Source organism: Desmodus rotundus, chromosome 1 (assembly GCF_022682495.2).
Source record: "Desmodus rotundus isolate HL8 chromosome 1, HLdesRot8A.1, whole genome shotgun sequence".
NCBI classification, from domain to species: domain Eukaryota; kingdom Metazoa; phylum Chordata; class Mammalia; order Chiroptera; family Phyllostomidae; genus Desmodus; species Desmodus rotundus.
Window position 1 is genome coordinate 146423422 of NC_071387.1, and position 25188 is coordinate 146448609.

Below are 25188 nucleotides of genomic sequence, written 5' to 3' on the forward strand. Positions count from 1 at the left end.
ATCATTGCTATGGAGGAGTAGAGAGGATGGGAAGCTACTTTTAAGAAGCCCCAGACCCAATGCTCGGAAAGATTTAGGACATTGAAAGAGCAATGGCCCAGGACAGGGGTGCGTAGAGCGAAAAGCATCCTGGGTCAAAAATATGGCCTGAATCAGTCTTCTGACTAGTCTTCTTTCCAACACTTTGCTGAAGGGACTGAACTAATAAAAATCAGTCTGCTGGTGGAACCTGGAAGGAATGAGGGGCCTCCTGCCCAGACCACTGGGAAGGATAGCCTGCATTATCTATGACACCTAGGGAGTACCTCCTTCGATCTAGCAATCTATAAGTTTTAAGGTATATTTACAAACATTTGTTTTACCACTATTATGACAAAAAGTAAACCAAACAACCGAAATGCAGACGCCTATCTCCAGGAAAGAGGATGGATAAACTATGGCATATCTACATTTTGCAGCTGTGAAAGAGAATGAGATCTACTGGGGATGTTAGCAAGAAAACCATGACAAGTTTAAAAAAAGAGTTAAGACTGGGATGTATCTAGTCTGAACTATTTTTTATAGGAATGCTTACCACATATCTAAATATTTGTGTATTTTATGTGAGCACAGATGGGTACTGAAGAGTAAACACAAAGTTGTAACGTGGGCTGAGTAGGGAGATGGGAATGCATGGGGGGAAAGGGACTGACTTGCCTTTTTCAGGGTACAGGTCTACGTCAACTTGTTACAATGGGCATGCATAGTTTTTGTTCTTGAAAGAGAAGGCTAACACATTATTATTCTGGAAAATAAACAGATGTGTCAACCAATTTTGAAAAATGGATATTAACAATGCAAATGTAAAATGATCTCTGAATTACCAAATGTAGAACAGACAAAATAATGAGCCCCATTAGAACATACTTGAGGCAGTCAAGCTTTGATGACTCAAAGCTGGAAAGAGGTGCTACAATTAGTTTTCCTTTGATTCCAGGGACTTATTTATTCCGCTTATTTCAAGACAGAGCTAATAGACCAAACGGTTTTGAAAGGTCCTAAATGATTCTCAACATTTGGGCATATTCCAAGAAGACTAAGTTAATTTAGCTATTCACAGAGTGGCACATCTGACAGAGAAAATGCAAATCAGATTACTGTAGTTAGTGTTCGATTAGCCACTCAAACTGGAGGGGAGGCAGTGACAGGTAAGTACAGATGATGCTACAGCCGCCATCATTTATCTGACTTTTGAAAGCTTTGTTTGACTTGCTCAGGAGAATATTTAGAAGGTTGTATGAAATTTGTATGAGATCGCACACTTTCTATGGAGTACACCAGGGGATAAATTAAAAACCAAATACATGATATTCCTTATAATATACTCTGAAATATAGTTAACTCTGAGGAAGAAATAAAATGGCCCCCAGTCAACCATGCCTACAGTACTTTTCATAAATATTTTCAACCTGTAGGTCATGATGCATAAGTGAATCCACATATAAATTCAGTGTGTTGTGATCACCACGGGTATAGATTTTTTAAAAATTTGAAAACCACTGCCCTACATACTCCCATTTTTCCTGCCCCTATCCGTAGACCTACTCCCAACCGGCAGGAGCAAAGCACTTTCTCTCAAGTCTGTACAGCCATATCCTGTGCTGATTTGCTAGAAGCTGATTTTGCCAATATAAAAAGTCAAGTTCAAGTACCATTCAAGAATTTAAGAGAGATTTTCTCCAGCTCTCAACAAAGTGTTATAATAGGTAAGTTTGTTATAATGGGCTTTGCCTTTGGGTTTCTCCCTGAGAAATAGTTCCCACATTCCCTTTTCTTGTCCATTAAAACACCGCATAGGAATAAGGGGGGTTACGACAATAAAGTTTTGACACAGGGATCAGGCTAGGCTCCTGAGGGTTTCATTGGGAGCTCAGCACCAGCAGCTGTGGAGCAGACAGGACGTGTGCCCTGAGCGCAGGAGCCAGTAAACCCTTCAATATGAAAAGTGACTTTCTGCAGCTGCGTGCTGGCACTTGGAATTCTAAAGACTACTGTTGCCAGCAGAACTCTCAGGGTAAACACATTTATTACTGAAGCTCTAGCAAGTGTCTCCCACACAGAAGTGTAACACTAATCTCAAATCCAACAGCCATCAGTGACAGCTCTCTTATGCTCAAGACCGACACGCTCGGCTGCCTACCAGACCTCTGTATCCAGAGGGACACACTCAACATACTCCAAACTCAACCTGCCTTCTTCCCTTGCCAGCCAACCCACCCACACATCTGCCACGCAGCTCCATTGCCTGCTTCAACCGAAGGAACAAGTAAGGGCCAAGCCCGGTTCCACATGCCCACCTGCCTATGCCAGAGACTCCAGGATCCTTTTTGAATTGTTCCTCCCCAATCCTCATTCCTATCATTAATTTCTGTTGACCTTACCTCATCAACCTTTGTGGAGTGTCCACTCTCCTCCCCATCCATGCCATCATTATTCTAGCTCAGGAGACCACTGCCCACCTGAATTGCCACAATAGTATTTTAACTGGTTTTCCTGCCTCGAGCCTTCTCTCCACACTGTTCTCTAAAGCCAGCACCAACCATCTAAAGTGCAATTCTGAGTATATCAACTTTTCTTGCTAAAAGATAACTCAAAATAATCAAAAACCCTTCAAAAGCCACTGCATAGACTCTACCCTCTGGTAGAGTCCAAATTCCTTAATGTGGCCTGAGAACTGTTCCCTTACCCAAAGCTATCATCTCTGGCCATACCGAACCGGCTGCAGTTCTCCAGCTAAATCACCACCCCCACCCCCGCCCATGCCACTGAACTCCACATCTCACTCAGATGACTTCTAAAAAGACTTCTTGAACCCTGGTGGACACCGCTCCCATGTACCCTTTCTCATTCCCGCGACAGCATCTAGCAAAGTACTCATGGCTCTGTTTCTTGGGTCTCCAGCACCATGTCTGTAAACTCCTTGAGGAGAGGAATTATGTCTGAGTGGCTTACAGCACCCAGCAATGTGCCTGTCACGATGTAAGTGCTGGATACATATGTGTTAGAGATGAACATTAAGCAATTCTTCTGCACAGGGCAATGGGCACTACAGAAATGCCGAGCCAGGCGTCGAAGGCCACCGCGTGACCTGCACAGTCACGCAATGCGGACTCTTGGCTGCGGCAGGAAACCATAAACCTCTGAGGTGCACGAGGACAGAAAACGGAGCTAGACAGTCCGGACAACGACTCGCAGTCTCACTCTAAAAACAAAAGGGAGCATTCAAATCAATGATACAAGTCTGTTTGAGAGGAAAAACAATGCCACCATTAAGTATTTTTACCTTAAAACCACTTTTTTTCTTTTTTTTTTAATATATTTATTGATTATGCTATTACAGTTGTCCCATTTCCCCCCCCCACTCCACTCCAACCTGCCCACCCCCCTCCCTCCTACATTCCCCCCCTATAGTTCATGTCCATAGGTCATACTTATAAGTTCTTTGGCTTCTACATTTCCTACACTATTTTTACCCTCCCCCTGTCTATTTTCCACCTATCATCTATGCTACTTATTCTCTGTACCTTTCCCCCCCTCTCCCCCTCCCACTCCCTTAATGACAACCCTCATGTTCTAGTTGTTTGCCTAGTTTGCTCTCGTTTTTGTTTTATGTGTGGCCGTTAATAACTGTGAGTTTGCTGTCATTTTTACTGTTCCTATTTTTGATCTTCTTTTTCTTAGGTAACTCCCTGTAACATTTCATATAATAAGGGCTTGGTGATGATGAACTTCTTTAACTTGACCTTATCTGAGAAGCACTTTATCTTCCCTTCCATTCTAAGTGATAGCTTTGCTGGATACAGTAATCTTGGATGTAGGTCCTTGCGTTTAATCTTGGGTAATATAATTATGATGTGCCTTGGCGTGTTCCTCCTTGGGTCCAGCTTCTTTGGGACTCTCTGAGCTTCCTGGACTTCCCGGAAGTCTATTTCCTTTGCCAGATTAGGGAAGTTCTCCTTCATTATTTGTTCAAATAAGTTTTCAATTTTTTGTTCTTCCTCTTCTCCTTCTGGCACCCCTATAATTAATTCGGATGTTGGAACGTTTCAAGGCGTCCTGGAGGTTCCTAAGCCTCTCCTCATTTTTCCAAGTTCTTGTTTCTTCATTCTTTTCTGGTTGGATGTTTGTTTCTTCCTTCTGGTCCACACCGTTGATTTGAGTCCCAGTTTCCTTCACATCACTATTGGTTCTCTGTACATTTTCCTTTGTTTCTCTTAGCATAGGCTTCATTTTTTCATCTGTTTTTCGAATAGATTCAACCAAGTCTGTGAGCATATTGATAACCAGTGCTTTGAACTGTGCATCCGATAGGTTGGCTATCTCTTCGTCGCTTAGTTGTATTTTTTCTGGAGCTTTGAAGTGTTCTGTCATTTGGGCCATTTTTTTGTTTGTTTGTTTGTCTTGGTGCGTCTGTTTCTTTAAGGGGCGGAGCCTTAGGTGTTCACCAGGGCGGGGTTGCGCTGGTCGCTGTGCTGTGACGCTGTACGTGGGGGAGGGGCCTAGTGGGAGCAATGGCACCCGCCTCACGCTCCTCCGGCTTTCAATCTTTCACTCTGCTACCCACAATCAAACTGGGCCACTCTGGTGCTGGTTCCCGAGTAAGTGGGCCTGTGCACACTCTAGGCCCCTGTGGGTCTCTCCAACAACCTCTCCTGTGAGGCTGGGAGTCTCACCTGCTGCCGCCCCAACGCCCACGGGCGTTTTCAATCAGAGGTTTGAGGCTTCATTTCCCGGAGCTGGAGCCCTGGGTTACACGGTCTGCTTCGCTCCCCGCCGTTCGTCTGGTTTATCTGTGGGTGAATGTGGTGCCGGGGGGTGCTACCCGCCACTCTGCCTGCCCCATTCTCCGCCACTCTGAGTCCAGCCCTCTTGGTTTATCTAAGCACAAATGTGGGCCCACAGGGTCTGCTCGTGCTCGGACTGCCTGCCCCGTTCGTCCCACACTCCGCCAGTCTCAGTCCCACCACAGCCACGCCAGTCCTCTCCACCCCGGTGCCCGTCTCCGCCCCTCCTACTGAAGCAGGGTGCAGCCAAGAGGAGGGCCCCAGGAAGGGATTTGTAATAGGGTCCAGGACTCAGGGTGTCCAGGAAATATTAGAAAAATGTATGTAGGATGTCCTCACCCCCACAGGCCTGAGCCAAGGGGGATGGGACACACGGAACAGGGCCATTCAGAGCTGTTTTGGGTAGCAACAGCTTTGTAGCTAACCCCTGGCAGTCATTTAACATATCTATAACCTTTAACTGGTTTCATAGATATGTTAAATAGCTGTGGCCCTGCTTTGAGCCAGGGGGATGGGAGTGACTTCCACCCAAGATGGGACTGGGAAGCAACTCCCCCTGGTTACAGGGCCTGCGTGAGAGCATGGAGATGATTGGCTCCATGCCATGGGGCCACACCTGCCCAGACTTACTATGGCAGCCCAGTAAAGCTGGAAGAATACGGGGATGCTGGCAGGTGTAGCTGACTGTAGGAGGAGTCAGAAATGGGGCTGCAAAGGAAGATGGGTGCTGGGATTTAAACCTAGGCCCGGCAGCCATAGAGTAAGAAGAGACCATGCGGCTCTGAAGGAAGGAGTGAACCACGAGGCTCTGAAGCAAGTAGATAGATAGAGGTCCATGTGGTTCTGAAGTGGGGAAAAGGACCACACGGCTCTGAAGGAGAGTAGAGAGGACCACGAGGTTTTGGAGTGCTGCTTCTTGCCACGCGGCTTAGGCAGCAGGAGAGACTTTGCTGGGAAGAAAAGGGGAGAAAGGACTCTTGCTGGTGGGCCATGAGAAGGTGCCACATGGCTTTGGATTAACTGGAGATTGCAGCAGCCACACAGCTGATGGTGCCGGGAGCCTGAATCACGGACTTCTACTTCCTTTCCTGAGACACGGTACCCCGGACTGGGCACAGGGAGAGGGAAGGACTGTGCATCTGTGGGTATTCTAGAGGACTTTAGTATCTTATTGAAGACATTAGGTCATTATTCTAAGTCTTTGTAACTTTTAAATAAACAATTCCTTTCCTTTTCACCAGTCTCTGGCACTGAGAGACGTCTTTCCTCTGGCGGCGGGCATTTCGAACCTAGCAGGTGGGCGTGGGGGGAAGGAACCTCCAGAGACAGAAAGGCGGAATCCTTTCTGTAATAATTTATCGTGAACCACCCCCTCCCTCTGCTCTGTAACACTACCAGTCTGGATGAATGTTTATTTTCTATTTCCTTGGTGTTGGTCCCCCTTGCTGTTCGATTCTCTGTCAGTTCTGGTTGTGCGGGGAGGCACAGTTGTCTACCTACGCCGCCATCTTGGTTCTCCCCACCTTAAAACCACTTTATATGAAGAAATGACACCACAAAAATCACAATTGTAACAGCTATTAGATTTCTCCACAGTCCTTTCCAATTTTCATCCAGAAATGTTTTGCTTTTCTTTCTTTCTTTTTCTCTTGTTTTCAGGTGGTCCAAGTTCTGTGCCGCGGTTTATTCTCTAGAGCCCTCCGCAGGATAGGCTATGGGTAGACGTCACCTAAATCACATTCTTTTTTTTAATTGTATTTTTCATTACCATTTGTTCCCCTTATACCCTGGTTCCACCTCCATCCATCCCATTTTCCTTTAAATAGCTATAATCAGAACATACATATGTTGCTAAGTCAGTGTTATTCTCGATAGATTTTCCCAAGTGGCTACATATTCCTCATACATATAATTTTAATGACTAAGTGGTGTCATCAAATAAATGCATTATAATTTCATTAATCATAATTTAGGGACTTCTGGTCAAGATGGGGGTGTAGGCAGACATGGCTCGCCTCTTCACACAACCACATCAAACTTACCACTAAATTATAGAACAACTATCACTTACTGTCAAAAAACGAGTTGAAGGCAAGGCTGACAACTACAGAATTAAAGAAACCACATCCATCCAGACTGGTAGGAGGGACACAGACGCGGAATGGGTTGGTCCCTCACCCACATGCGGTGGATATAAATTTGGGAGGGATATCTTCAGAGTGAGGAGTCCCAGCCCCACACCAAGCCACAGGGTTCCAGTGCCAGAAGATAAAACTGCACAACTTCTGGCTACAAAAACCAGTGGGGATTGAGTCGGTGGAAAAAACTTCTGGAGCCCCAAGCAGCTCCTTTTAAAGAACCCACACATGGACTCACCTACTCAGAGTCACTCCCTCTGAGCTTCTGCACCCGGGTAGCAAGCAGCTTGAAAGGCACCAGTGGCATAAAGGAAGGAATTGAAGTGTCTGGCATCAAGGCAAGTAGAGGCCATTGTCCCTTTTCTAAACCACCCCCCACAGAGCTGGCAAGCTGGTGCCATATCTGAGACTCCATCAACCTGGCTAACACTGTTTGACTCGCCTTGAGATTCCCAGAGTCTCTGCCGCACCCAAGGTATGGGCCCACCCAAGCTGCTTTTCCATAGGATGGCTGTTCTTGGCTCATGCTTCACAACGTCCTAAATCCTATCAAACAAGCAACAAGCAACAGTTGGCCTCAGTGAGTTCTCCTAGCAGCAGCCAGCCTAGATACACAGCTTGACTTCGCCCGGGAATCTCCAAGCCCAACACAAGTAGCAGTCATCTCAGATTGCATCATAGCTCGGGAAGGGTGGTCCCGGGCAAAACACAGATAGGGACTGACCTTGGCCTGTACCACCCGGGAAACCCCCAGGGTCAGTGCACCCATGACATTTTTTTTCAAATTAGAACAGAATTAAATTTTTTCATTTTAGAGGATTATTTGACTATCTGAAAGAACCTGAAAGGAATGCACACTTGGGACACTCCACACGAGCAACACTCAAAACCATGTCTAGTGTAATTACCAAAAAAGAGGTGGGGGGCTTGCAAATCAAAACACATGCCTGACAGACAAAGAGGAATGAGCAAGGAGGCAGCTGTAAGTGGTGGTAGAGAAGACCTGAGAAAGGAAGAGATGTTGCCGCTAAAATCAAGATAAACAGGGAGCTAGACAGGTATGGTGCAAGTGGAATATGTTTCTGGAAGACACAAGAAAAGCAACTGTAGACTTACTCTTGGTTCTCAGACAGTTAACTTAGACTCTATACCCTTCAGCTGTCCCTGTTCAGAAACAGGACATCATGGGGGTGAGTGGACCATCCTGATATCTGAGAGCACAGCAGCCTTTCCAGTAGGGTGGCCAGGTGCCAGATTTTAACATGAAGGCCATCATTGGGAGCGGAAGACTTTGACTGCTTTTCCAACAGCTAAGGGGCTAGAAGACAAGCAGAGGAAGAACAAACATGGGAGAGGTGGCTTTCAGGGCCGAAAACTTATGAGGGACGTTTCGGGGAGCATATGTGAAGGAAGAATAGAATCTACATTCACGGCAAGAGAAGTGGTTACTCAATACTACCCCTCCCTCACCCCCCGTTCTGGCCCTTGCAGGGCCAGTTGCCTTCTGCCAACAGCCCAATTCCTTCCTTGGTAAGCTTCCTATAATTAAAATTTGATTCAGCACTCCTGTAAATATTATTTCTTACACAACTCTCATCTTCTATCACTCTTCTGCTAACCTCAACAATTTTCCCATTCCACTTCCACTGTCAAAGAATAATAAAACCCTCCTAGATCTCTTGTTCTTAATTAACATGTTGTTTCCTTTCCTCCTGCCCTCCTAGCCCAGATGCTCTCGGAGGGCAAAGGGGACGTGGAGTTTCCCTGCAAACACAGAGATGCGGTCTCCAGTCAGCACAGTCCTATTTCTGTCATTTATTTTACCAAAAATATTTATAGCAATATTTATATATCCTCTCAAAAGCCAGATTACTGTTAAGCCTTGAATTCAGCAGAGCTTAAAAATAAGAACAGGAAAAAAATGGTCAACAAGCCATACTTCACTGTACATCTCATGCGCCATTCCCCTCCCCCACGCGTCTCCCATGCCTCACTCAGTACCCTACAGAGACCTTTTAAGAACACAGTCTGTGCTTTCAGCAATAACTGACATCCCTGTAAATCCATGTAACGTTCAGAAAATAAACCCAGTGCTCTGCTGTCCACACGGCAACATTAATCTTATGAACAGCACTGCAGAACACCGTCCTCCCCTCCTTCCATCTGCTTTAAGTGGGGCAAGTATTTTACTCCTGTTAATTGTTCTGACGGATGAGGATCAACACTGCTTTAATCCATTTGCAGCCCGGCACTGGGAACATTTGTCTTCTCAGACGCTGTGAGAGGCGAGCACGCTGGCTGTGGGTGACAAGAGAGCTACTTCAGGCACTCTGTGCCCCCAGTGACCGTCTCCACTTTCCTTGTAGAGGAACTCCAAAGGAAATCGTCCCCCAAACTGGCTCAGGGTTGTTTGGTTCCCACTGGGTTGTGTTTTGATCCTTTAAAAACTACTTTTTGATCCTAAAAAAGTAGGGAGTAGGATTTTATTAAATTAAGACAACTGAATCAATTTCTATTGATTTCTTTTAAAATGTTAGTATCTTTCCCTTTACCAATTAATCAGATATGAGTTCTCTACAAGACAAAAGGATACAGGTGAATTCAGTAGGATTTGACAACCAATTAGCAACCATGTGCCTTTTGCAAGGACATGCCACCTATTTATCACTCACACTGGGGAGTCACAGCCAAGGCCTGCCAGTGCTGGCAGGGGCACAGGCCCCCTGGTGGGTTCCAATCTCAGCCCCACCAGTGACTTCCATGCCCATAGGCACTGCGAGGATCAAACGATTTAGCACAGTCCACACCGATCCAATGTTGTCCCAAGCCAAGGGCTTCGGGTGAGGTTAACTTCAGCTACTGTTATGCATAAGTAAGTCATGATTCTGAATTACCTGGAAAAGCTGCTTCCTATGACATGCTAAATATTTCCTAGATATTTCTACTAAAACCCAAGAAATATAGTCAAAGAGGACTTGTAGAGAGAATGAATACAGTAGCCTGACACCTTCCTCCCCCAATTTTAGGAGAGAGAGAGCTCGTCACACTGTCCTCACCAGCACTATTTCTCCACTAGCTTCTGCTTCTCCCCAACCTGTTTCTGAATTTTCCATTTTCTCTTCCTAACACCTCTGTCTCTGGTCTTCCTTCTAGTTCCTCTTCAATTCCATCCTCTGTCTCCTGTACTTTCAATTTAATAACCTTATACATTTCAAGTTTTTAGTACAGTGCTGCCAGATCAGAACTCTAATGAAGAAAAATAACTCTGGTATGACTCAGATGTATGAAATATATTGCATCGAGAACCTACTTGGAAAACATATTTGTTACCCCCTCACAGGCAGGACTAACGATTTCCTTCTCCTCAGCCCTCTGCTTTCAACTCTGTTCAGGCTACACTGGGGAGATGGGATAAAAGGAGAATATTCTAGTTTGAAGCTCTGTCTTCTTCAACTTTCAGGCAAGGGGGTGCCCCACGATCAGCTTCTTAACAAAAATTCTTATTACTGACATGAAAAATGCTTATGCCAGTCCTTCTTGTCCAAAATGAATATACATTCCTACATGTTAGGATTTCAACAGTGTAAAAAACATCGTATTTTTTGTATATACAATAGAAAGTATTAAAACGCTAATGGTCAATATATTTGGATGCAAGACTTTAGGTAGTTTTGGTTTTAGTATTTTTCTGACTTCCTGTATTTTAATGATGAGTATGAATTACTTCTCTAATCCGAAAAAGTATAATTATGTAAAGTCATTTATGTTCGGCTGACTCTCCATTCAGCACCCTAATTTGCAAGCCATCATTAACCCTGTTTATAATTTAATCTAAAGTGATCCTGAGATGACCCAAGATGGCAGAGGAGGAAGTGGAATCTACACTAACCTCCCAGAACCAAACTGGAAACATAACCGAATTAAAGAAAAATCATCCTAATAACCAACTGAACACTAGCTGGAGGGAAGCCTTATAACCAAGGGCAGACAGAAGGAACCACTTCACCACAAGAATGGCAGGGAGTGCAGAGGTGCGAGAGGGCTGGCTGGGTTCCCACAGATGGTGGCTGAAATTCTGGAGGGATATTTCAGTGGCTGGGCTTTCCCCCTAAGAAGTGGGAGGTCTAAACCCCAAACAGGGCTCCCTAGCACAGAGCACCAGAACTGGGAAAGGAACCCAAATAACATTTGGCTGTGAAAAGCAGCAGGGTTTCTGTATGCCAGGGAGCAACAGCTAGAGATGCAGAGAGCCTCTTAAAGGGTAAAGCATAAAATGTCATTTGCAGACACTTACCCTGGGATCTGGCAGAAGGAGGGCAGAGTGGACTAGAGATTCATGTGGAGAGTATGGGGCTTGTGGCTCTGGGGAGAGAACTGAAGGAACAGCCACCAGGATCCCTGGGCTGAGTCATTCCCCATACTACCAACCCATCTTTCTCAGGCCGAGCACTCTCCTCCAAGGGGCATCAGCCTGAAGGGAAGCAACAGCCCCACGCTCAAGAATCCCTCTTGCCTCAACCTGTGGAGCTCAAGCCAGGCTGCTGAGTGCAGCTGGAGGCTATCTCAGTGATTAAGTCTAGCAGCAACAGCATATCTCTGGGAGCGCTGAGACCTTAGCTGACCCTCCCCCCAAGCACAATGCTGGTAAAAGCTGGCTTTGTTGTGTAGCCTGGTTCTTTCTGCACACACACAGGCCCAGCGGAGGGAGCCACAAGCTGTGGATTGCTGATAACTCCAGTCCACATCCTTAGGGGTTGCCCAGGGTCAGTCACAGGCAGCGTCTGACATAGTTCTGAACCAGTTTTTGCAGCTCTACCTAATATATAGAAATGAACACAAAGAGGCAGTCAAAATAGGAGACAAAGAAACAGGCCCCAGATGAAAGAATAAAAGCATTCTCCAGAAGAAGAGCTAAAGCAAATAGAGGCAAGCAATTTATCAGATAGATAATTTAGAGTAATGATTATATGGACAGTCAACAGCATGAAAAGAAAAACCCATAGAAACCATAAAAAAGGACCAGTCAGAAATAAAGAATGTAATATCTGAAATAACACACTAGAAGGAATAAATAGGGTAGATGAAGCAGAGGACTGAATCAGCACATTGGAAAGCAAGGTAGGAAACAAACACCCCGGCAGAGCAACAAAAAGAAAAAAAGAGGAGAAGTTAAGAAATCACTGGGACAATATGAAGCATAATAACATTAGCATGTTGGGAATACCAGAAGAAGAGCAAGGAATCAAGAACCTATTTTAAGTAATAATGACCAAAATTTCCCTAATCTGGTGAAGGAAAAACACACACAACTCCAGAAAACACAGAGTCCCAAACAAGATGGACCCAAAGAGGCCTACATCAAAACACATCATAATTAAGATGGCAAAGCTTAAAGATGTGGAGAGAATCCTAAAAGCCACAAGAGAAAAGCAGTTAGTTACCCACAAGGGAGCTCCAATTAAACTGTCATCTCATTTCTCAACAGAAACATTTCAGGCCAAAGGGACTGACTTGAAATATTCAAAGTGATGAAAAGCAAGGACCCACAGCCAAGGCTACTTTACCCAGCAAGGCTATCATTTAAAATAAAAGCAGAAATAAGGAGCTTCCTAGACAAGAAAAAGCTAAAGGAGTTTGTTAACACCAAAGCAGTACTGCAGCAAATGTTAAAGGGCTTGCTTTAAGAAAAGGAAGAGAACCCCAAAGATTCCACCAAGAAACTACTAGAACTGATAAATAAATTCGACAAAGCAGCAGGATATAAAATTAATATCCAGAAATTAGTTGCATTTTGATATGCCAATAACAAACTAACAGAAAAGGAAACTAAGAAAACAATCCCATTCACAATTGCTTCAAAAATAATAAAATGCCTAGGAATAAATTTAATCAAAGATGTAAAAGACCTGTACTCGGAAAATTATAAGACACTGAAGATAGAAACTGAAGAAGATACAAATGGGTGGAAGTGCATACCATCTTCATGGACAGGAAGAACATTGTTCAAATGTCCATATTACTCATAGCAGTCTATAGACTCAATGCAATTCCTATCAAGATTCTAATGACATATTGCCCAGAACTAGAACAAATATTTCAAAAATTTATATGGAACCACAAAAAGCCCTGACCAGCAACAGCAATCCTGAGAAAGAAGAACAAAGTGGGAGGAATCATACTACCTAATATCAAACTATAAATCCATAGTAATCAAAACAGTATCATACTGTCTTGAAAACAGACACATAGATCAATGGAACAGAAAGAGAGCCCAGAAATAAACCTACACCTTTATAGTCAATTAATATTTGACAGAGGAAGCAAGTACATAAAATGGGCTAAAGATAGTTTATTCAATAAATGGTGTTGGGAAAATTGGACAGATATATGCAGAAAAATAAAACCAGACCACCTTTTTACACTATACAAAATAAATTCAAAATGGATTTAAAGACTTAAATATTAGACCCCAAACCATAAAAATCACAGAAGAAAACAGAAGGAACAAAATCTCGGGCATTACTTGTAACATTATTTTATCTGATATATCTCCCCAGGCAAGGGAAACAAAAGAAAAAATAAATAAATGGGACTACATCAAACTGAAAAATTTCTGCACAGCAAAGGAAAACATCAAAATAAAAACACAACACACAGAATGGGAGAACATGTTTGCCGATACATTGGTAAGGGGTTAATACCCAAAATTTATAAAGAACTTTCAAAACTCATCACCAAAAAAACAAATGACACCACAAAAAAATGGGCAAAGGACCTGAACAGCCACTTCTCCAAGAGGATACACAAATGGCCAATAGACATATGAAAAGATGCTCAATGTCACTAATCATCAGAGAAATGCAAAATCTAAGGAACAAACTGAACTAACAAGCCAAACAGACACAGACTGGGGGAACGTTAGAGGACGGAGGGATGGAGCAAAAAGGAAAAAGGACTCATGGACACGTACAACAGTGTGGTGATTGGGGGGGGGGGTTGTAAGGGAGATACACGGTGATGAAAAATATACAATTATAGATTTTTAAAAAATAAAGTGATCCTGAGTAGTCACCTCTAATTTTGAAAAGCCAAAGCTTCAACTGGCCAAATTGATTAAGTTAATAGAGCAGTGCCCTGAAAACAGGCCTGCATTCCTCTAAGCTCCATGTTTTATTACTGAGACCAGTAAATGCCCATATGAACAAATAACAGCATGAAATACAACTTAGTTTAAACCACACAAAACAGACAACTTAGATCAGGGGTGTCAAACTCATTTTCACCGGGGGCTACATTAGCCTTGTGGTTGCCTTCAAAGGGCCGAATATAATTTCAACTCCTTAACAGTTAAGAAGAAGTTAGATTTATACAGTCCTAAAATTATTTTCGCCCTTTGAAGGCAACCACGAGGCTGATATAGCCCCCTGGTGAAAACAAGTTTGACACCCTTGATTTAGACAGTTGCCAAATTTAAGTAAGTCCTAAAGATAGATTTTGATGGGAAGCTTTGATTTCTAAGAAGCAATTTTCCTGGGTCTGCTGCTAACAGAATATGCCTGGAATACATGGGCCTCTGTAAGACCACTCTAGACAATTTTTACACCAGCACTATTCTGAAATGTCCTGATAAGAACCAGCCCTGAAATGTCCTGACAAGAACCTACAAATGGATTCTGATGAGCTACACTTTTATTTGGACTCAAAAAAATTTGGCTTGGCTTTTCTCATGTTTATAATTGTTGAAATCAATATTTAAGAAAATAAAAGGCAGCACACATGAACTCCAAAGACAAAACTGGTAAACATTCAATGAAAATACAATACCTTGTGTCTGTAACTGTCACATGGAATCTAAATGAGAGAAAACGCACAATGGCCTTCATTGCCTTCAGAAGAGTGGGGTCAGCCCTGGCTGGTGTGGCTCAGTGGTTTGAGTGCTGGCCTGCGAAGCAAGAGGTCGCCAGTTTGATTCCCAGACAGGGCACATGCCTGGGTTGCAGGCCAGGTCTCCGGTTGGTGGTGTGCGAGAGGCAATCGCTCAGTGTGTCTCTTGCACATCGGTGTTTCTCTTCCTATCCTACTTCCTCCCTTCCCCTCTTTCTAAAAATAAATAAATAAAATCTTTTTTAAAAATTAAAAAAAAAAAAAAAAAGAAGAGTGGGGTCAAATTTGACTTTGTTCTCTGGGCCTCAGCTACAGAATGGGAATAACAATCCCCCTATCCCTCACCCCAGAGGATGCAAAGAGAGGAAGTGTGTGAATGAATGGAAATAGAAACAAGTTGGCAAATGTGAGGTGTTAGGCTTGCAATGTCGAACAAAAGGCAAACCTCAAACAAAAATGAAGATCATTCACTTGGGTAGTTCCCTTCTTCAAATGTGAAAGTCACAGCTGCAAAACCAAAATCACATTAAAAAAAAAGACAATGAAGCAACCTCCTGGTCTTTGTGCTGGAGTTGCGATACCTGTGACTGCAGCCGCACCACAGATTCTGAGCCCTGCCGTGTCCTAGCACTTACAACAGCCACCAGGCAGAGAGGTGTTTTCCACAAGACTTCCCTGTCACCTGTGGCTCATCAGTGTCACCTGTTCTTTCCTAACCACTCAGCCTGAGGGCCTGACACAGTTACAAGGCAGAGACACATTGTATTCCGTGTCAGCTCACTGGATTCTGCTGGCAGCATCCTTGTGTGCTTATGAGGTAACAACCTGTTCTGTGCCCAGCTTCCTCCTTACCTGTCAATTCAGTTTCTACCTTAGGGCAGATCCCCTCAACCAAAACGCTTTTAAGGAGGTTTTTAGAGGAGAGAAGGGAATAAACTGCTTTGTCCACTGTATACAGAATCTCTTCACTCAGCATTTACTGGATGGCTTATGTGACAGGTGCTCTTTTCCACCTTTCATAGCTTCATAACAGTCTCCCATTAGAGCACTCAAGCCAGAGCCACGGTTACGGTGCCGTGATTGGGCACACGTCATTTTTGCTAGCTAGACGAAGGGTGATGCACTCAATACACGCATCCTGAGAACCTGCGGGTGTCAGGCATTCCATTAGGTGTGGAAGTAAAAGATTGATAAAGACACTCCCCAACTTCAAAAGGTAAGAAAGAACTCACAAAGCCATATGGACACTCACATGAAAACAGTAAAGCACTCGATACCTCCCTTCACTATCTAATATAGACAACAGGGGGCTTTGCATTCACATGCCAGTCTCCGTACACGATGGTGAGCACCTCGATTTACCTATTGCCAGGTCCTAGGACAATGCCCGGCACACAGCTGGCACCCCTTGTGTGTCATCCAATGAGGAGTTGACAAGGAAGGTGCGTTCCCAGCACCGTGCTGTCACAGTGCTTGTGAGAAGGGCCTCAGAGGAATGATGCGCCCAAGTCAGCAGGAGAGCTCCAGGCAGTTCCTACTCGAGGTGATTTAGGAAGATTCATTGGAGCGTGGGCATTTGGGTTGAGCCTCGAGGTAGCATTTCAACAGGCAGAAAGGATGAGAAATGAGGGGAGGTGTCAGGTGGACAGAACAGTGTGAGAGCATCACGTGGTTGACACTGGGCTCCTCGCTGCCTGCAGACAGGCCCCGCAGGTAAGTCTGAAACTGGAGAACACACAGCTTCCGTGTAAAGTCTTCAGATTCCACTGACAGACAAAGGTATGAGAGACAGCTGATAGCTTCAATGTCACACCTCTGATTCTAGAATCATACAGAACCAGACAGGCAGACAACCTCAGCTTCATATAAAGGACTCACTGACATGCACTGTAGTGAGAGAAAGAAAAGGAAAAAATTCCTCTGAGGTTATCTGTCCCCAAATCCAAATCTCATTTCCTCCAGTTTTTCACGGAAAGGGGTAAGAGAGGAGGGCGGCAAAGGCCCCCCTGGGAGAGATCTGATGATAATGTGCAAACCTACTGACGGTATGAAATCTGGTCTAGAAGCACGGAGTCAATGTTAGGCCGCAGAAGGCCGTCAACCGTGCCCTGTGTGAACAGCCTTCCCACAACGCTGAAACGGCACCTCTGGGAGGGGACAGTGGGCGTGAGAAGCTGAATTCCTCCACGTTCAGATGCTGGCTAGCTGAGAAGGTATCTCCAAGACAAGGTTCTCATCATCCAGGCAATCAACCAGGGGACACAAGAGGATGAGGAAGGGTGGCTGTGTGAGTGGTAACAGAGCTATCCTATGCAAATTTTACTTAAGATAGAAGTCCTCGAAGGAAAAATATGCTTCTACAGACCTGAAACCCGTGAGGAAAAAAATCACTGGCTCTGACCAGCAAAGGAGATACTAACAGCCGACCTGTGCTCACATACTTGACTCATAAAAAGGGTCTACACGCAGAGACCGTCTGCCTTGTTTGAAATTCTAAAACTCCTGGGTCCATGATTCTAAAACTCCCAGACACAGGACCTCCAAACTCATGAACGATCAGAAGGAGCAAATTAAAAGGCTAGAGACAACAGCAAGAACTGACAGCTGACAGAGAGGCAAAAAAGACAAAACTTATTTTTAAAAACAAACATATTGAAAAACTGAGCAGCCGTCTAGGACCACTGAGAGGGACAGACACCTTTACAAACTTCAGTTGCTCTTGAGTCGCCACCATTCTCAAGCAAGCTAAAGTAATTTATTGTGAGTGTAGGAGAGAAATACGGCTTGTAGCAGGCCATATAAAAGAGACTTAGGGATTCTAGTTCACACTGAGTTCGTGGGGAACTAAGCATGCCCGTGGCTGCCCCAGGGCTGTGCAGTCTTAGGTATTGAGCAGCAGAGGCTGTGTGGGGCATGAAGGAGGAGGTAATCCCTCCCCACCCCACACTGGTCAGATTAGCTCATTTCCGGACTCCTGGTTTTGAGAAGGGAGAGCAAATACGTGTGCACTCAGTTCAGAGGCACCCGGACCCTGAAATTTGAAAACAGGTAATATGAGAAAGACGTTTTATTTTTTAAGTGCGGGGGGGGGGGGGGGGGGGGATGAACAAATGCAGTGAGTAGGACTGAATTGAGCTGCTGCTGCTGAAGCCGGGTAGGGGTCCCCGATCTCCAGGGAGTACCCACACCTGCGCTGCAGTGATCCGCCCATGCTTACCAGTGACCCAACCACATGTGCACTGCATGCCCAGCTCAGCGGCCCTGCCTCTCACACTGTGGGAGCCCAGAGTGCAGGTGCCACACTGCGTGCCGGGAGGCACCTGAAGCCACAATGTGTGTGACTGGGGGCGGCAGGGTGGTGGTGGTTTATAAACCAGCCATACAGATGCACTGTGTTTAGTTTGTACAATGTCTCTCATTGGAGTCTATTTTTAATATGAATGAATTCAACATGAAAATGTTTCCAGATTGCTTTAAACGACCTGAACTCTGGCAGCCCCGGGCCTGCAGCAGCAGGGTGATGAGGAGGCAGCTTTCCCACCTTGGGCCCCACCACCCGTAATGAACATTGCGACAAAAACAAAACCAGATCAGCCGCCCGGCTGACCGGACCTGTCCTGCCTGGCATGTAAGTCCATAAAGCCTGCCCTAGAGCAACACTTTTATGTGATTTCAAAGTAACTTGAAGTGTTTTAACATTTAAGACCAACATGGATAAACTAGAGAACAAAGTAAAACAGTTATGCACTTTTAAGAGAAAACCTCTATTTACCCTAAAATGTTGAAGAACTTTCAAGCTATGGACCCTCTCAAGGATTACCCCGGGCTGCATTCTGCTTGCCGAGGGTGGCGGTTCCTGATTTAGCTTTGAGGGCAGCGGTTCTCAACCAGGAGGAACTGTGTTCTCGGAGGAACGCTGGGCAATGTCTGGAGACACTTCTGGTTTCCACAAGGGGAGGAGGAGCGGGTGGGGGTAGAGGCTAGGGATGCTGCTGGACACGTACCTCTCACAGGACAGAGAATTACCTGTCCAAAAATGCTGACGCTGAGAATCCCTGCTCTAGGGGAGTGCTGAGAAGTGCTTATGGGATTGAGGCTGTATCGAGGCCCCTCGACACCTGGCCCTAAACAACCATTCCAAAGACATTGCAGCTTCTTCACTCCTTGTCCTTTCTCCTCCATGCCTCGTCTGTCCCGGCAGTAACAGCCTTCCACTCTTCACACTGTCAGTGTGACCACACCTTCCCTGAGTGTATTCGTGCCACACCTTTCCACCCCTACTTCAAGGTCACGATATAATCTCCTCCCACAAGCTGACCCCAAGCTCTCCTTGCTAAAATTAGATTGCTTCCTTTGGTGTTTCTCATATTTTAAAAGTAAAGCAGCAAAACAAAAACAGAAACAAAAACCCACTCTGACAATATCATGAGCACGAAAAGCTTTGTTGTGTGTTGTTCAGTGTGTCTGTCCCTGACAGCATTGCAGTTACGTCCCACAGCAGCGCTATGTGAAAGACAACGAGAGCGTGTATTCGAGGAGGCGGTTAAAGCATGGGCTCTGGACCCAGGCACACCAGGACTCGCATTTCTGCACTGTCTCTCCTTGGCTCTGTGATCACAGGCAAGTTTACTTACTTTCTTCTTGCATAACTGGGTAAGAGTACCCTCAAAGGACTCAGATGTTGTGAAGATCAGAGAATCCCAAGGTATATAGGGGTTCAGACAGGGGAGTCTTTGGGTTCTGGGGGTCTCCTCAGGGCAGGCCCAATTCTAATGCCACAGCCAGACTGAGGTCTATGTAGGACAGACGTCTCATTTGCACAGGGAGGGAGACGGGACTGGCTTGAGAAGCACCCTGCATTCCCAGACACAGCACCACCTGAACCCAGAGGTAAGATCTCTGAGGACCCAACAAGACACCAAAAGCGCGCCTATATTCCTAAATATAGATGAAATAAATACCCTCCCACTCATGTCCATAGCAAAGACACAAGTTCCACTTGTGTCTATAGTCACATTTCACGGCGACACACCCTGGAATACCATTTCAGTGCTAACACCACTCAGCGTCTCGCTGGCTGTGCAGATTCATCCCTCATACGGGACGAACACTCAGCAGCTCCAAACCACCTCTAAGTACCATTTAGTCCAGTAGAGAATGTTGCGATTAAGCACACCAACACAAGCAAACATGCACACCCGTGGCCCAAACAGAAAAACCAAACGAACTCTCTCCACAAAAGTTAAGTTATCACAAATGTGAGCCACATTACAAGGCCGGCTCCTTACAGTTCTGGTGCACACTCAGACCACTCTGAGGGACAGAGACTAACCACATCTGGGATGTGGCTCTGCTCGAGCAGGACTCCACTATCACCCTAGAGATGGGACAGTAGGGACAAGTAAACCAAGCCAAAAACGAGCCTCTCCTTCTCCCGGGGTCTTGAAAAGGGGCTGTAAAAGAAGCCATGAATTATTTACAGTGAGGAAGGTGGGGACCTCAGGGGGGAATGGAAATTACAGGTATAGCTGACATCAGAGCCAGCGTGTCCATGTTACACGCAAGCTGTGGTTGTTCCTGGATGCTCCATTTCCCATTATAAACTCATCGCAGCCATGATGGGATGTTGTCAAATTTCATGAAAAGACAAGGGCCAGCTGACAAACTACATTTATCTCTTTGTTTACCAAAAGGTGGCAGAGCCCTGGCCAGTGTGGCTAAGTTGGTTGGGTGTCATTCCGCAAAGCGAAAGGTCACTAGTTTGATTCCTGGTGAGGGCACATGCCTGGATTGTGGATTCAGTCCCTGGTCAGGATGCATTCAAGAGGCAACTGATCGATGTTTTTCTCTCACGTTGATGTTTCTCACCCTCTCTTTCTCCCTCCTTTCTCTAAAAATAAATATATACATTTTTTAAAAAGGAGGTACTAACGATTTCAATTATTCTAGCATCATGAAACAGGCAAACAAGAAACGTGGAATCACGTATTCTGCCACAGAAAGCATGCAGTCTGAATTTAGTTTCAAAGGAAAGCCACAGTAACTGCAGGGGTATGGCTGCAAAACTTATACCAAGAAAAGTACGTTTGCTCAGAAGGCTGAAGGCTTTACATTTCATAATCATTAAGTAGAGATGCATTACAAACCAGCCAATAGCAGAAAGGAAGAGGGGGAAATCAAGACTGAGGGCGTACACTTTTCAGAGGGATGTGCTATAAAGATGCCAACCAACATTTAACCTGAATGTCTGTACAAAGAACTATACACACATCATCTCATTTGATCATCACAATGGCCCTTCAGGGAGGGTGCTATTGATATTCTCATAGCGTGAGGTAACTGAGTCTCAGAGGCTGATAACGTGCCCAAGGCCGCACATCCAAGGTCAGCCAGTGACAGAGCCAGGAGTCACAGTGTCTGCCTGACTACAAAGCCACGCCTTCTAGTTAGGTCGACTGTGAGCTCAACTAACTTATAAAAACAGAGCGAAGAGTATCCAAAGCCAGTGTCAGAGAAGTGGGTGAGAAATGGGTATTAAATAAGGAAAAGGAAATCTAGGAACAGAAACACTTGTGCTCCCATGGAATGACATGGAATTTAGTACAAGAGATGTTCTGAGCGCAAAGCCCAGAGACAGCTTCACCTTGTTAGAGTCAGGCTGCCTGCTGGGCCCTGTGGGAGGCAACCTCAGTGCAAAGCCCTGCAGAGCATCCCGTAAACCAAAAGAAGCACCCAAACAGAATCCTTATCCCCTCAGACCTGCCCACTGCTTCCAAAGGCTTCAAACCGGTGTTTGAAAAACAATTTAATGGCACACTGAGTCCACAGACAGCCATGGCCCTGACCTTGCTTGGACTTGCTCTCTGAAGAGGCTGATGTCCTATACTGTGACCAGCAGCCTTCTGTCTCCCGGATCAGGAGGCAGTCAATTGTGACTCTGATAGAAAGACTTGCTATAGATCATCCCCCTGATGTCATGGATACGGGAAAGAGCAGTGGGAATATTTTAGCCAAGTTTTATACTTAAACAGAAGAGACTGATGCTTGCAGGACCAAGTGATCCAAGCAGAGACGGATGGACCATGCTCATCGGTCAGAAAACATGGCAGAACGGTATGAAGCAGGGCGGTAACGAGAGTGGTCTAGTAAGCGGCAGGCTCAACTTGCACATTTACATGGCGCATTCTGCCCCGAGAAATGTGCTCGGGAAGACAAGCACGTCCTTTCACGATGGCTCCACCACTCAAACATCCGTGGCCTTGCTCTGACCATCCCACCAAAATCTCCATTAAAAAACAGTATTGCCTGATTTATCATCTACCTCACTCAGATTCCATACCAACTGCCCTTTATTTAAAAAAAAAAAACCCCAAAACCCAGGATGAAGACTTGTGGCTTCTAAGGAAAAGTCACAAGAAGGTGCAACAGCCTTTGCAAGAGCCCGAAATGCAGAGCTCCCAGATGCAGCCTTTATGTTTCCTTTTATCGGGACATACTTAGAACCCATGTACTGACCACCTCGAATCCGTAAACGGTAACCTTTTGTCATCTGCTTCCAGATTTTAAAAAAGGACGTGTGATGCAGCTACAGTTAAAGCCCCTTTTGGACCCACGCCTGACCCCACTCTCCTCCTCGGACATGGCCGCTCCACTGACACAGGTGTGATCCCGCCCTACCAGGTTTTCATACTTACAATGTGATTGTCCGTAAAGGTATTAAATTGTTTCTTTCTTTATATGTAGTTTTCGCCTATACATAGCCTTTGATATCTCCCCGAATTTACCATGATAAGATTATCTGTGCTGATACAGCAATATTAATAAAGTGTTCATTTTAACTGCTTCCTCTTCACGAGCTACAGTCTTAAGGAAGTGTCTGTTTTAACTGCTGTATGGTATTCCCCCATATGACGATTCCATAGTTTGGCAATTCACCGACTGCGGAAGTCTCGGCTGCCCTTAATTTGCTGACTACTGTAAACTCCGCTGTGGTGTAGACCGCTCTACTCGTCCCCCTGTGCTCACGAGGAGCATCTCCAGGACACACCTGGAGGTGGAGCTGCTAGACTGTCTTCCGTCTTCCAGGAAGCCACCCAGATGCTTTTATGAATGGCGGTGCCAGCTTGTAGCCCATCAGTGGTGTACGAGAGTGGCTATTGCTTCTCACCCTCATGCAAATTGCACAATTAGACTTTAATTTTTGATAAACGGGTAGGTGTGAAAACCTTCCTTTAATATTTATTTTCACTCACACTTCAATGTGATGAGGAATGGAGCTTTCGAGTCAGAATCCTGGCTTTGAATCCTGGCCCTGCCATCTGCTCTGCGTGTAACGCTGGGAAAGATCCTCGGCTTCACTTTACTTGGGTTTTCCTGTACACAAGATGGTGGATGTAAAAATAGCATCTTCTTCAGAGACATTATTATGATCAAATAAAACAGTACTTAAAGCACCTAATACAATGTGCCTGGCACATAACAAGTGCTCAATAAGTGTTAGTTGCCATCATCATCGTCGTCATCACCATCATCATCATCAAAAGGGAGTCTCAAAGTAAAAGCCTGCCCTTTAGGCGTCAGCCCACTTTCAGAGGGCAAATCTGAGCCTGGGGAGTTAACTGGATGGAGCCTCCGGGAGCCCCCGACTTGCTAGAGCAGAGCCAGGACTCAGAGGAGTCCACACCTGCAGCCTGCCCGTCGCCACACCGGACCGCCTCACACACCCCTTCAGCCATGCCGCACCACAGACCGGACGGATGCAGATCGGCTGAGCACACTGGGGCTCCAGTGCTGGGGCGCCGTCAGGGGCTGGCGGAATCACGGTTTAGGATTTGAAAGGAGACGTACTTTGTGTTCAAGGACACAGAGCACTACAAAATTTCATTTGAAAAATCTAGCTGCTTTTTATTAGCCGCAGTCTTAATTAAACAGTCACCTACAAAGAGGCAGCCCTGTAATCATCACCACCATCACCACCGGCACAGCAGATGGTGATAATGTTGCCAGCCGAGGAACCCAGGCTGCCTTCCTTGCTGCGGGTACCAAGGGGCCTCTTTGCCTGCTGAGACCCTGGCCTAGAGGGACAGCAGCGGCCTGGGACAGCCGGTGTACCCAGTGTAGCTGCCTGCAGCCCTCCACCCTTCCTCCCGGAGTCTCTGTTAGCATCAGTCAGGTGTTCGAGTGCCTATAAAGGCCCCACGTTTCCTGCCTAGACAGCCGCTGTAACAATCTTGGCCAAACTATTGTTGTAAAGTGATGTAACTCCACAGTTCACAGGTCAGGTGACAAGACGTGAGAGAAGCAGGCGTCTTCCGCTCGTTTGCGAGGCTGCTGAAGCAAACAAGAAGTCCCTGGGTCTCCGTTTCCAAGTGGAGCTAAGCAGGCTATAGGAAAGGCTGATGAAAACAAACAGGGCTGGCAGGTTAATTGTGTTTTCCTAGATCCAGGCCCTCTGGCCAACCTGGTGAGAGCACAATCGAGTGAAAAAGGAAGGCTATAAAATTTCTCCAATGTTAGGAACTTAAGTGATGACTGCACAAGAAAAAGAAGAGCTTGGAACACAGAGAAGTAGCTCTAGATGAAAACAAAGAAAAGCCCCTAATCCAGGCAGGAAAACCTATTCATGAATCACAGCAAAAAAGTGTCAAGCTAGTCAGTATTAGCTCTCCCTTCAGCTGATAAAGCTGAATAAAACGTAAGACTTAGGGTGGGGCAGGGAGGATGGCAGCTGCTGGTCCAATACAGATATAACTTAACAGTTCGAGAACTACAGCATCTACAGTTGCACAAAGGCTGTGCCAAGGAACCCAGGGCAGGGGCAAGCGGAAGTGTGTAAAAACACCGGTTCCTTTCTCAGGGGGCTTGCCTCATTCTAAGAAGCACAGAAAAACAAATTGTTCCTCACGTTTCAGAATGAAAACACCTCTTGAAAGCAAGCCCCATCACACAACCATCCCTAGGGCCAAGTGAAAGTACCCTGATGCGGGAGAGGAAGCGGAGGCCGGAGCTCCGCGCCTGCACACAGCAGGTGCGATCAGGACAGCTGGTCCTCTCCAGATTATATTAATAGAGTTTTAAAAGAGCAGAAATCATCAAATGCAAAAATTGCAATCGCCTCCTGTTGGCATTATCCATCACACTGCTTTGAAGCTCCCAAATGTCACAGAGCAGAAGGTGGAGGCTGTTTCCCTGCCCCTGCTCCTGATGTCATCCTAGCCAGTCTGACAAGTGTCAGAGTCAGGAGGCTGGCGTGCCCCTGTCAGCCTCCACAGGCACTTTTGCACATTTTTCTGACCCTCGTTCTTTGGGCATCTTGGGTTTCAGGAAATTCTCTGCAAGTGTTC

The 25188-nt window shown here is 45.6% G+C and overlaps 1 protein-coding gene and 1 long non-coding RNA gene across 5 annotated transcripts in view; one reads left to right on the forward strand and one right to left on the reverse strand.

Annotated features, from left to right (window-relative positions):
- The window catches only part of MCC (MCC regulator of WNT signaling pathway), a 393316-nt gene that overhangs the window by 125758 nt on the left and 242370 nt on the right, over nucleotides 1-25188 (reverse strand). The gene's annotated exons all lie outside the window — the stretch shown is intronic.
- LOC128779265 (uncharacterized) lies at nucleotides 17636-24565 on the forward strand. Its single transcript, XR_008425160.2, has 4 exons — nucleotides 17636-17893; nucleotides 18313-18473; nucleotides 19323-19465; nucleotides 22405-24565. It is a non-coding gene; the product is annotated as an uncharacterized lncRNA (long non-coding RNA).